Source organism: Solanum stenotomum, chromosome 2, assembly GCF_019186545.1.
Source record: "Solanum stenotomum isolate F172 chromosome 2, ASM1918654v1, whole genome shotgun sequence".
Taxonomy (NCBI): domain Eukaryota; kingdom Viridiplantae; phylum Streptophyta; class Magnoliopsida; order Solanales; family Solanaceae; genus Solanum; species Solanum stenotomum.
In genome coordinates this window covers 46,310,872-46,325,421 of record NC_064283.1, presented here as the reverse complement: position 1 = coordinate 46,325,421, position 14,550 = coordinate 46,310,872, and positions in this window count along the sequence as shown.

The following is a 14,550-nucleotide window of genomic DNA, read 5'->3' as shown; positions in this document are numbered from 1 at the left end:
AACATGCTTTCTCATTAGCATACTAACACTTTATACAATATCATATTAATACCATTAGAACATCTTCACATTATAGCTTCACACAAACTTTACATATAGCTTCATATGTGTATAATGATACAACACTATAATATCACTTATATAATGCCCTTCATGGCCTCAATTTACAATAATACGATATTTCAATATTATACAACAACTTCACCAATGCCTTCATGGCTACAATTCACAATAATACCACACAAGAATATGATATAACACTTCCACCAAAGGTGGATTCAACCTACCAACATTAATCAATTTAATAAAGAGAGTTCAAGCTTTCTTACCATAATCTAAAGCCATAGCCAAAATCACCAAAATCCAAATAATCACCAATATTTCACCCATAAGGCTTACCACCCTTATTAACAATTAATCATGAATAAACATTAAACAACCCAAGAGATATCAATACAATTCACTTTACACCTAATTCCATCAACTTTGAATTTATAGAAAAAGACCCACTTCATAAGCAAATTTAGGAGTTTAGGGAAATCACGGGTTCTTAAAGGAATTCCATATGAAATCATCTTAAAAACATTAATCAAACATTAATTCATCAATATAATGGCTTAGAAAATGTTTTGCCAATAAACCCATGCTTAGATTAGAATTTGAAATTTTTGTTCTTTGAAACATTTTTTTTTGAAACTCTTTTGATTGAACTCCTTGAAAGAAAGATTGATCAAGGATCAAGGGTCACCATACCTCTAAGTTGAAAACCCATGAAAATTGAAGAAGAAAGAACTCGAAATCTTCAACCCTAGCTCCAACTTGACCTTGACCTTCAATGGTTTCTAGAGAGAACCCTTTTTTTTTTTAAAGATGAATTAGAACAATACCTTTTTAAAAGTTTTAGTACCATATATAGTTATTAGAAATAAAATAAAATATACCCACTTCTTAATTTAACTAAAATTAATATTTACGAAAATGTCTCTTGCCTACATGGACCTACCAAATAAAACTAAGGCAAAGTCCAATTTTTTTTGGAAAATTTCGTAACTCCAATTTATGCTTAAACTTTAAAAATTCATACGTTAGGCTCCAGTTCACCTATCTATTTTTAGGGTCGCTACATATACTTTGGTTTAGATATTCTTCCTGATACTCATCTTATATCTAGTCCTCCATATAGGATGGCACAAACAGATTTGAAAGAGCAGTTGAAAGATTTCCTTGGGAAGGGTTTTATTCGGTCAAGTGTTTCACCTTGGGACGCTCCAGTCTTAATTGTGAGAAAGAAGGATGGTTCCCTTAAAATGTGTATATATTACCGTTAGTAGAACAAAGTTACTATCAAGAATAAGTATCCTCTTCCGAGAATTGATGATATTTTCGATAAACTTCAGGGTGCCACTTGCTTTTCTAAGATAGACCTAAGATCTGGCTACCATCAATTGAGAGTAAGGGAATGTGATATTCCAAAGACCGCATTCAGGACCCGTTATGGTCATTATGAGTTCCTAGTTATGTCCTTTGGTTTGAACAATGCTCCTGCAAAATTCACGGACCTTATGAATAGAGTATTCAAGCCTTATTTAGATATGTTTGTTATCGTATTCATTGGTGACATACTAATCTATTTGAGGAATGAGGATTTTCATGCTAGCCATCTCAGATTAGTTCTCCCAACTCTAAAGGATAGAGAGTTATATGCTATGTTCTCTAAGTGTGAGTTCTGGCTTGAGTCTGTTGCATTCTTAGGCCACATTTTTTCTAGTTATTGAATTAGAGTTGACACATAGGTAATAGAGGAAATGCAGAATTGGCCTAGACCCACACCTCCAACTGATATTTGGAGTTTCTTTGGGTTGACCGGATATTATAGAAGGTTCGTCGAGGGATTCTCATCTATTTCGTCCCCTTTGACCAAGTTGACTCAGAAAATTGCTAAGTTTCAATAGTCTGAAGCTTGTGAGAAAAGCTTTCAGGAGTTAAAAACTAGGTTGACTACTGCCCCAGTATTGACCTTACTAGAGGGTACACAAGGGTTATTTTATGTATTTTGATGCTTCCAGAGTTAGATTGGGTTGTGTGTTAATGCAAAATAGTAAAGTTATAGCTTATGCCTCAAGACAGTTGAAAGTTCACGAGAAGAATTATCCAACCCATGATCTAGAGTTGGCTGCCGTAAAGTTTGCTTTGAAAATATGACGTCACTATCTTTATGGTGTTCATGTGAAAGTGTTCACTGATCACATGAGTCTTCTGTATGTGTTTAGTTAGAAAGAGCTTAATCTTAGACAATAGAGGTGGTTAGAGTTACGCAAGGATTATGACATGAGTATTCTCAAACACCCAGGTAAGGCTAATATTGTTGCTGATGCCTCGTGTAGGTTGTCAATGGGTAGGGATTAACGTTTCAAGTGCACCTCATCCAATTCTAGGTGCAAACAATCGTTAACTAGTATAAAACCCAACAAAGAGTTGGGGTCGAACCCACAGGGAACGGTACATGTTCAAATTCAATTTGGAAGTACATACGTGGTCTAATTAGTTATAGGAATAAAAATTATCGAAAAAGATATGTAAAAAAGTCCAAGGGGACGACACGAATGTTAGATGGGGGGGGGGGTTAATTTGCAATTATCTGCAACAACACAGTCAAACACTAATGAAATAATAATATAGAGAGAAATTCTCGGGATGTGATCGATTATCGACAAATTTCACTATATGGGTAATTGAAACCACTAATAAATAGCTAAATATTAGTGGGTAGGCTAGACTATAAGGGAAATAGATTTCTTTCGAACAACTATCTTGAATCAAGTGATTTCTTTCGAACATCAACAAGCTTAATAAAATAAGAACAACTGACACCGTAATTCATCTACTCTTTCGAGCTAGATAGGTAGACTCGAGGTTAGGATTTACTCTTTCAAGCTAAACGGATATCATCCCAATAACTACAATCATCAATTGAAAGCTTTGATTCTAAAACCTCTCTTTCAAGCAAGCCATAATTCTAAGTTTGAATCGCAATTGCAACCGCAATTCTTAGATTAAAACACAACAATCAATTAAAAACCACTTCAATATAGCATTTAAATAAGTAATTAATAATACCCATAAGCTAATTCAACCCATAATCACATGATCACACCCCAAGAATTGTTGTTTTAGCTAAACATCATAAAAAGGTAAAAACAATTACCAACTCCATTAACCATCAACTGGGTAATAGTCTTAAAGCGTTTACAATGTTCCAAAATAGTTAGGTTCAAAGACCCAAGTCAAAATCCTCAAAATTTACAATAAGATTCAAAACTTGGAGAAAAATCTAACTCTAGAATGGGAACTGTAGTATTTGGGAGAGAACTGGGTGAGAACTTCTTGGAACTGCGTGATTCTTCCCAAAATTCCTTTTAAAAATCAATTTATAGTTTCCCAAAATTTAGCCTGAAATAATAGTCGGCGGATTAAGTCGGGCTCGCCAAGTGGTTTGGCGATCCACCCTTTGCTCTCTTCCATCACCATTTTGTATTGGTTCTCAACATCCCGAGTCATGTAACTTTATGAGATCCATTTAGTTATCGCAAAACCGATCGGTGATTCACCGACTGCCATTTATATTGCCGACTTGGTTTATTCCCTAAGGGATGGCACATTGGAACTTTAGGCGAGCTGAAGAGCCACTCGATTGTTCGTCGAGTGGTCTTGGTAATCACCAGGATCGCCTTTTGTCCCTTTCTTCAACTTGTTTTGCTCCTTTTTTCCTACTAGTGTCCTTGCCTTGCTTCTTAGATCATATACCTGAAAATTAGTTCTTTAACATCAGCTTATATCATAAATAAGGCATTTGAGGACACTAAAACTATCAAAACAAAGCCCTAAATGAGTCCAAAACTTGGACTCATCAACACCCCCAACTTAAACTTTTGCTTTTCCTAAAGTAAAACTCAAGATCAACAGTTCAATAAGGAGGTCTCAAATAGTTCTGCATAAGACTCCACATGAAAGCACACAGAAGGTTCAAACTACACATACAATGCTTAATTGTTCACTTAAAGATTCAATTTCTGACTCACTATTATCAAGGATACTCAAGTTCAAAATACTTTCTTCAAATGCAAGTTCAAGCTCAACAAAGGTACTCAAATGCCCTCACAACAAAGATGATTCCACACTCACACAAAATTCTTCAACAATTTAAAGTCCCAGAGTCACATACAACTCTCACACTCAAAAAGATGAACACATGCATACTCCACCTGTAGGGTTGCCCTTATTTTCCAATCAATATTCGTTACAGCTCACTAAAGATCACAATGGTCTTTTTAAGGCTTGTAACGGGGCTTAGTGCAAAGGCATGGGCATTTAGGCTTAGTGGCTTCTACCTTCATGAAGTATTGCATGAAAATCACTCTTTCTCCTTCTCTTTCACATTCAAACATGTTTAAATTCCACCCCATTATTCAACTAGGCATGAGTCACCAATACCCCTATTTTCACTATGCTCACACACTTTATTTCTCAATTTTTTCTCTTTTTCAGTCTTTTTCTTTTCTCTTTTTTTTTATATGGAGGGGTTCCATCTTCTTCAAAACAATCCACAAAAAGGGAATTTTTCACACTTCTTTATTTTCCTTCTTTTTCACCACACCCCCAACTTAGGCTTTTGGCCTAAGTTGACTATTCAAACATACCAATACTTCATTAAGGTTTTAGGTGATGGGATAAAGAGGTAAAAATCGCTCAAGTTTCTTCCAAGAAAAGGATAGGCTCAAAAGGTGCCAAGCTAGGTTCACACATCTCACAAGGTTGGCCACAAAGAGGTATATTGCCAAATTAACTCACTCTCCATAATTCTTGCCTAAGATCATTTCAATTGCTTGCTTCACTAAATCAATCACACAAACGTGGCAAATTCTAGGTGTTATCAAGCACAATGTTGAAGACAACCTCACCACACAAGCCATTTGTATCAATATCAAACAAGACTCCATACTTTATAGCTAGTGTGCAATGTTCATCACAAGAGACTCATTTAACAACCGACTAGTCATAACGAGATACTAAAATTTCACATATTGCGTATGTAACTTAGTTTGCCACACATTCATTTTGTTCAATTAAGAGCACTATTCAAGTCATCGGTATTGACCATGATCGACACTCAAATTTGTACAAGAACAACTACAACCACACACGTAAGAGGTGGCTAAATTTTAAAATTCGCTTCAAAAAACCGCTTTTCATATCAAAATAATGGGCCATAAGCTAAGAACATCTGCAATATCATAACCAAGATATATATAACACAATAAGCTCAAAATTCACAAAAACATCATCAAACAAAACCAATATTCACAAAACTGTCACAAGAGGTAGGTATGGAGATACCTCACCCCACCCAAAAAAAAACAATTGTCCTCTAATGCAACCAAAGAAAAAATAGTATAAAAAAATAACAAAGAGGGAGGGGAAAAGTCATCATGTCAGTCTAAGCCTGGGTGAAGTTCACATGTCCATTGCTCCATCTATCAGGGCTCTATCGGAGCTCACAATGGGAACATCTTGAAGGTACTCCTGCCTATTAGTCTGGAACATCACACCCTCTAGGTCAGCCAAGTCCTCAAAAACAGCCTCCTTACGAACACCCAACTGCTACTCATAAGTATCAACCTTGGACTTAGCGGCTGCATCATCAAATCTAACCTCATCTTCGGTGGTAGCTGGAAGTACCTCAGAATAAGCTGGAATATCTGTGGTCGGACCATCTTGGATCTCCACCCTCCCAAATATCGAAGTAAAATCTATAGACTTTAGATGGTCCATGTCCTTCTTCAGCTCAAAAATATCGACCTTCAAGGCCGTCACCTCCTCAATAGCACCATGTCCTCTCTCACACACCTCTACTCTCACCGTAAAGGAATTAATCGAAGACCTGAGAGGAATCAAGGCAGCAGTAATAGCTCTCTTGATCATCCCAGGAACTGCAACCTTTAGTTGGAAGGCACGCATATCAGCAGAATGGGCTAGGTGCGCCATATTGAGAAGCATGGCCTGGGTGATCGGGGGCCTAGAAACAAGAGTACCAACATCAAATCTAGGGGGCGGGGGAGCAGCAAAAGATCTACAAGTGTCAAAAGGAGTGGAGCTAGATGTACCTGAAGGCCTAATGGAAGGAATAGGCATGACTGCCTCTGCAGGTAGTGTCTCATATCAACCTCCGGGGATATGTCTACCAGAGGTTCTCTCCTCCTGTCAGCCTCATATCTTATGTACTCGGCCTTTATATGTCGGATGTCGATAGAAGATGTCGGTGTAATCTCAACATCCCTCTTCTAATCATGTGGAACTCTGGCCCGATGACATAACTCAGTGATCAACACCGGAAAGGGGAGAGATGTCTGGCGATCAACACTGGAAAGGGGAGAGATGTCTGGCACTGCTTGGCTCTGTTGGCTATCTCCTGCTCAATGATCAAGCCCAAATTTATACACTTCCTGGCTATGTAGACCCAAGATAGGCTGCCTTTGGGTGGTGGAGAATGGACTCATTTTGCAACGACATAATCGTGCTGCTGATGAATCCAAACCAGTACCTCGCTACCACATTAAGATCCTTCTTCTCTATTGGCGCTCCAGCCTCTATCCACCTAGGGGTGCTGTCAGAGAGAAGGGAGACCAGCCAACCTTTTAGGTCCTCCAAGGTCTTCTTTTGGATCAAGTCGCTATAATCAAGCATTGAGTTATACATAAACCCCAAAAGAAAATTTATTTCCTCACTTTCACACTTTACCTTCTTTCTCGGACAGTCACAAAGTATATTGGTTTGAAGGTCCTGGCCTTCTTCTTCCTTTTCGTCACCAAGTCTCTGTAAGCCAAGTAGAACTTAGGTGCCCAATTTGGAATGTAGGTGCCCCAGGGTTTAGTGAAAATCTCAAACTTATGGAACTTGAGAGTGCTCTATATCTCCGGATACCTATCCACCACACCATATGTGGACAATCTCTTATCCTCAAGAATAGTCCTCAAGTCTTCGGCCATTAGTATGTTGAGAGACCGAAGAGAAGGTCCCTATACTAGTGGTGCACGAACCACCATCTGTGCTGGAGCTACAGCTGGAGGAGTCTGGGGTACCGAGATCCTAGAAGGATCATGCATTATCTTGGAGCGAAACACTGCTCTACGTACCTGTAGCAGCTGGTCATCATCAGGCTCAGAGATGGAAGCTTGAGAATCCTGTGATTCCCTCCTCGCTATCTGATGAGGTGAGGTGAGTCTCGTAGATTCCCTCACTATCGGAGATGTACTCCAGAGTCTCAGCCATGGACGCCTTTGCCCTTGCCTTTGCCATTTGCTCCCTTAATAGGGAGTTTGGCTGCCTTATCTCTGGATGCAGCTGCACCCTCATCTATAACTACTCTACGTGCCTGCTTGCGGGGTGGCATGTTTCTTCCTGACACTTTAGGTCTAGCCAATTCTACAAAACAACATAGAAAAATGTTAGAAAAATTTCCAGAAAAGTGCAGAAAGACTCACCGAACCATTTGACGAGTCACCGAGTCACTTTGGCGATCCAGATCAGGGTCATCGATAGTACAAGCACAAAACTTTCTAAATTGAAGACAAGTCGGCGATGTCTAGGGCTATTCAACAAATCGCCGAAACCAATCGGTGAGGTAGAAGTAGCTCGCCAAAAGTTACAATGTATTTTAGGGGTTTAGGGGCGCTGAAGGGCGATCAAGAAGGCCTTTCAGCGAGTCGCCGAGTAAACTCGGCTAGCTCAGGCTTCTCGCCGAAAGTTATAGCACATAATTCAACAATTTATTGAAATTAAGGGCGATCTGTGGGGGGTTTAGTGAACCACCGAACAACTCAGTGAGCCCGACTTGGCTCGCCAATGGCTCTACCCATTTTTCAAAATCAACCCGTACTCCCGAAAACAAAATTAAACACATACATTGTAAAATTCAATCAAGAACCATGCTACCCATTCCCTTGGTGTACTCAGACTTCCATCGATTTCACCAAAATTGGCCATTTGATATCTTTTTCCTTTAAGAATAACGTCAAATGCTCCATCATTAGGAAAAATATATCATTTAGCACAATCTAGGGTTACTTAGAATTCACCCCACTAGACCCAACATATTTTCACCGCAACCCAACAATTTAGACTCGATTTTAAACAAGAACAACACGAGAATCAATCAAATACGCCCAATTAGGCACTAATTTAACTCATTACGGGCAATCCAACAATTAAATAACGATTAAATCATTCTACCCAACATCAATCAACAACACATTACCGATTTACATTCAAGTTCAACCACATATGGAGTTTGGGGTTCGGAAAAACCAACCTTTTTATGTCGAAAATGAATTTGTAAAGCTAGGTGGAAAAGTTTCACAATCCCAAGCAAAGATTTCACAAGGTACACGCATAAAAACATAAGAATACTAAAGATCTAAAGATGGGTGAGAGGGTATGAGAGTTGAAAAGTTAAGAAAGTGAAAGTATTTTTGAAATTTTAAACCGTTTGGACTTTAAAACCATTCAGTTCACTTTCCATTCAGTGGTATAAGTCATGCCCGCCGAACCACTCGGAGATGCGCCGAGTGGTATTTTGGCTCTCTGAGTTTTATAGGACTCCTAGCAATTTAGGGGTTCAAACAATGGACAAAGTCGGGCTCGCCAACCTACTCGGTGAGTCACCGATTATGCATGTAGCCTACTGAGTTTTATAGAGTTCCCCTTCAAGCTTGGTGGTTCCAATGGCGGTCCAAGTCGGGTTTCACCAATTTGTTCGGTGAGTCACCGACGAGACTTTTGCTCGCCAAATCACCCATTTTCCACACTTTTCACTTTTCAACCTACATAATCGACACCCATTATTCAAAATTAAAAATTAAAGCACCACAAACTTGGGTTGCCAACCAAGAAGAGCCTTAGTTAAAGTCATGGCACGATGAAAATACTGATTCAAGGATCATTCTTCGGGTTTGCCAAGGTATAACTTGGTAGGCCCCCTTTTCGCCTTGGGTTAAATTAAAGCACCTCCAACTGATTGATTTACACTTAATGGGAGATGATTGTCTGATTAAGTGTTGAGACATTCTCCTTAATCTCTTTCAACACCTTGTCCGACCCTTCAAATCTGTTGAGAATGCGTGAGAGTATGTCCTCCGTATAAACATTTTCTAGTTCCTTGGTCTTTTGACGCTCATGGAGTGGGCCATATCTGTTCTTATCACCCTCTCTCTCCTTCCAAGCAACGTTATGGTCACGTCATTCCCTATCTCTATCTCTCTAGCCATCATCTCTATTGCAACCCAGATTTCCACGCAACCTTGGATAGTTTGAACGATAACCCCCTCCTTGATTAGCTAGGAAGTTCACTTTTTCATTGTACAACACTTGAAATTGTGCTTCTTCGGGTTTACTCCACCAACACCCACAACACTTACACTCTTCGATCCACTACCCATCACATTTTTCGCCAAGATATCCAACAGGGTCATCATTTTGGCCATGTTTTGGTCGCTCTCATGATCCTTTTCAATCTGTTTTTTAGGCATTCTAAAAGTGAGATGAGACATTTGGTCCTCACGAGTGTAACACACTCTATTGATCTAAGTCATTCTATCAAGGAGTTGAGACGCTACTTCATAGGGTTGTTGCATTATACCTCCGAGAACAAGTTGATCAGAAACTCCTTTGTTCAATGAGTGAAGGCTCCTATAGAAGTACTGCTGCAATATATGATTTTGCAGTCCTTGAGTCAGACATTGAAGCACCAATTTCTTAAACGTCAGCCACGTCTCATGGATTGGTTCACCTTCCAAGTGTTTGAAACCTTGGATGTTATCTCTGAGCGTCATCATCCTTGACGGGGGAAAGAATCTCACATTGAATGTTGCGGTAAGCTCATCCTAAGAGGTGATGGAATCCCTTTGCAACTCAGCTAACCAGTTGCTAGCGTCACCTATCAATGAGAATGGAAACAACCTGAGATAGATTGATTCTTGTGATACGTTCTTGAATGAGAACGGACCACAAACGTCCACGAAGTTCTGAATATACTCATGGGGGTCTTCGTGAGCCAATCCTCCATGTAGACCTTTCATTTGGAGGAGCTGTAGCATTGTGATAGTAACATGGAAGACAACATTCCCTTCAATTGGAGGTAGACGTATTGCACAAACACCACCCAATTGGATTAGGTCATTCACATCATTAAGATTCCCAATATCATCTTGGTGGCCCACTTGACTACCATTACTCCCATTTACACTCACCTATTCCTCTATTCAACACAAGCAACACAAAAAGAAACTAAAGTAAGTCGATTCAACTACAACCAAAATGATCACAATTCAACTTCAATAAAAGAATTTTAAACAACATCACTCCCCGGTAGCGACATCATTTTGATTAACGTTTCAAGCACACCTCATCCAATTCTAGGTTTAAATGATCGTTAACTAGTATAGATCCCAACAAAGAGTAGGGGTCAAACCCACAGGGAGCGGTACGTGTTCAAATTCAATTAGGAAGTACAAACGTGGTCTTATTAATTATAGAAATAGAAATTATCAAAAAAGACATGTAAACAAGTCTAAGGGGATGAAATTAATGTAAGATGGGGGGAGGTTTGATTTGCAATTATCAGCTACAATACAGTCAAACACTAATGAAATAACAATGTAGAGAGGAGTTCTGGGGATGTGATCGATAATAGGCAAATTTTACTATATGGGTAATTGAAACTACTGATAAATAGCTAAATATTAGTGGGTAGGCTAGACTATAAGGGTAATAGATTTATTTCAAACAACTATCTTGAATTAAGTGATTTCTTTTGAGCATCAACAAGCTTAACAAAATAAGAACAACCCACACCTTAATGCATCTACTCTTTTGAGCTAGATAGGTTGAATTGAGGTTATGATTTACTCTTTTGAGCTAAACCCATATCATCCCAATAACTACAATCATCAATTGAAGGCTTGGATTCTAAAACCTCTCTTTCAAGCAAGCCCATAATTCTAAGTTCGAAATGCATTTGCAACTAGAATTCATAGATTAAAACACAACTATCAATGAAAACCCACTTCAATATAACATTTAAATCAGTAATTAACAATACTCATAAGCTAATTCAATCCATAATCACATGAGCACACTCCAAGAATTGGGGTTTTAGCTGAACATCATAAAAAGGTAAAAACTTACCAACTCGATTAGCCATTAACTGGGTAATAGTCTCCTATCCTTTACAATGTTCAAAAATAGTTAAGTTCAAATACCCAAGTTAAAATCCTTAAAATTTACAATAAGAACTCAAAACATAGAGAAAACTCTAACTTTAGAATGGGAACTGTAGTATCTGGGAGAGAACTAAGTGAGAACTTCTAGGAACTACGTGATTCTACCCAAAATTCATTTAAAAAATCAATTTATAGTTTCACCAAATTTAGCCCAAAATTTAAGTCGACGAATTAAGTCGGGCTCGCCGAGTGGTTCAGCGATCCGCCTTTTGCTCTCTTTCATCACTATTTTGCATTGGTTCTCAGCATCCCAATTCATGTAACTTTGGGCGATCCATTTTCTTATCACGGAACCGATCGGTGATTCACCGACTGGCCATTTATGTCGCCGACTTGGTTTCTTCCCTCAGGGCTGGCACACTGGAACTTTAGGTGAGCTGAAGAGCCACTCGGCTGTTCGCCGAGTGGTCTTGGTGATCACTCGGATCGCCTTTTCTCCACTTTTTCAGCTTGTTTTTATCACAACCCAAAGCTACCCCTAGGGCATAAACACGGGACATAGGATCACGAGTGACCCCAAGCTAACCCTGTTGGCATATCATAAGCATACTTAAGATTTTCTAAATAATAAACATCCTATGCGGAAGCTAGAAACATATCATAAAATTAAATGATGGGGAATACCCATTCTAAGTCTGAATATATAAAATTGAGTTTAATGACAACTGAAATATCAAACTCAAAACTAAAACTGAATCTAGTACAATGTCGGAATAGAAGCCTCTACTGATTAGAGATGCTGGGACAGGCCCCCAGCTAACTCTAGTAAAATTTAAACTAAAAGATTGAAAGGAGAAAGATAACATGTCAATCGTCCTCGAAGAATGATGACTCACCACTGATTCTGCTGAACTAGAGATCGAAAATCGATCTATCTGTGATCTGAGTGCTGAGGACCTGAACCTACATTACGAGAAGACGTAGCACATAGTATGTATCAGTAGTTGAAAGGTATTGAGCATGCATGATAGGATAAAGCTGAATAAAATATATAAATGATCAAAGAAATAAAAGAAATAATATATTTTATGTACATGATAGATATACTGAAACATGTTGAATACTAAGCTAACTGACTGTAATGACCAAGTATAAACATGCTGAGACTAAATACTGAACTATAACTGATAACTTGGTCAATACACCAGAATCTGACTGTGGGAGCTACTGTTAACTGACATAAAATCACGAGAGCTATCTGTGGAGTTCGATGTATCGCCCCATCGAGAGGACCCAATATACCTTGATAAGGGTATAAGGGCATGACTGGCGTGATCACTAAAATTGATGCCCACATACGGGACTTATCCTACGGGGGCACGTAGTTCTAGGATTATGAGGGTGACTAACCCTTACTCAACTCAGTATTAAGCCTACTCCCAACTGATTATGTAAATAACACATTATAACTATATTTTTGTAATACTAAAAAGCTTAAAATACTGTTATGCTTACTATAAATGCAACATTAATATACTGATAATGGAACCTTCTTAACTGGGCATGTGTACATGAATAAACTGACCTAGCAAGTGTAATTCATGTACTAAACAAATCTACACAACTAGGGTTATAAGTTTAATGCAAAGAACTAAGCAACAATTCCTCAAAAACATGATAATATTATTATGATTGATCTAACAGCTGAATCACAACATTAATATGAAGTTCTAGAAACCCTAGGTCCAAACATGATATAAAGAATCAAGAATCTGACTGAATTCTATGCACCTAATGGGTGAAAGGAACCCACTAGTGAAATCCCACACACCCGGTGACGAAATTCACGATGAAATTTTTTGATTGTGGGGCTGAAACTGAAGAAAACCTTGTTGCGTTCTTGGAGAGGGTTGGTCGACTCTTTCTCCTTCTGTTTGTTCAACTTGATGAATTTTTGGAGAATGAGTTAATTAGGGTAAGTTCTAATTAAGTTACTAGGCTAAAACTAACTAAAACAACATAGTTTAGAGGTTAAACGATGTAGTTTAGGGGTCCAACACATAAGGAAAAGACCAAATGATCCCTAACTAAAAAGGTGTCGGGGGCAAACGACGGACTGACCGACGGTCTGTAGACTGACCCACGGTCCGTCCTGTCAACAGTCGATTGGCTTTAGAGACTGGTGTTCTGGGGTCTCGATCCAAGGACCAGGACCACAACCCGTGGTCTAACCTACGGTCCGTGGGTGGTGCCCATCGGTGGCACCTGCAACTTCTGATTTCTGCAAACTGGTCTTTCTAGCATATGGGGTTTATAGTTTTGCTCCTTTTTGCCTAGTAGTGTCCTTGCCTTGCTCCTTAGCTCATATACCTGAAATCGTTTAACATCAGTTTATAGCACAAATTAGGCATTTGAAGACACTAAAATTATCAAAACAAAGCCCAAAATGATTCTAAATCTTGGACTCATCAGGTAGTACCGCCCATATTGAGGAATAAAAGAGAGAGTTAGCAAAAGATGTGTACAGACTTGCACGATTAGGAGTTCGACTAATGGATTCCACCGTAGGAGGAATAGTGGTGATGAATGGGGTTGAATCATCATTAGTGTCATAAGTTAAAGAGAAACAAGACAAAGATCCTATTTTGCTTGAATTGAAGGCAAATGTTCATGTCACGACCCAGGATCACCCCCTAGTCGTAACCGGCGTACTCGACCTCGAAGAGGTCTAATACAAGCCTCTTAGCATTCATTCATCGCATACACACTAAAACCATAAGGAATTAAAAACTTTCTTTACCAAGAAAACATTTCATTAAAAAAAAACAATAGCAAGCGGAAGACTTTCTAGGCTTTATACATGATGTCTCAAAACCATCTAATACTTTAGAGTACAAAATTCGGGACCAATCTCATACACAACTTAAACAATACTAAAAAGACATAAAAGAACATATGGGGTATTGTCCTCGAATATATGAGGACTCACCAAGTCTTCATCTTCAACACTTAGAAACCTATCAAATAGCCATGACATGTCACCCATCTCCAAATCCCTACACTTTAGTCAAAAAGGGAAAGAAAGGGGTTAGCACAATTAAGTACTAAGTATGGAAGCCATGCAAAAACATGCTGAAAGGGACGTTTATTAGAGAAACATGCTTTTATACCATTTGGTAAAACTTCATGAAAAAAAATACAAGTATAAGAGTCACAATATCCAACCATAACCAACATACAAGTCGTTAACCACTTTAGCACATACTCCACACATAAC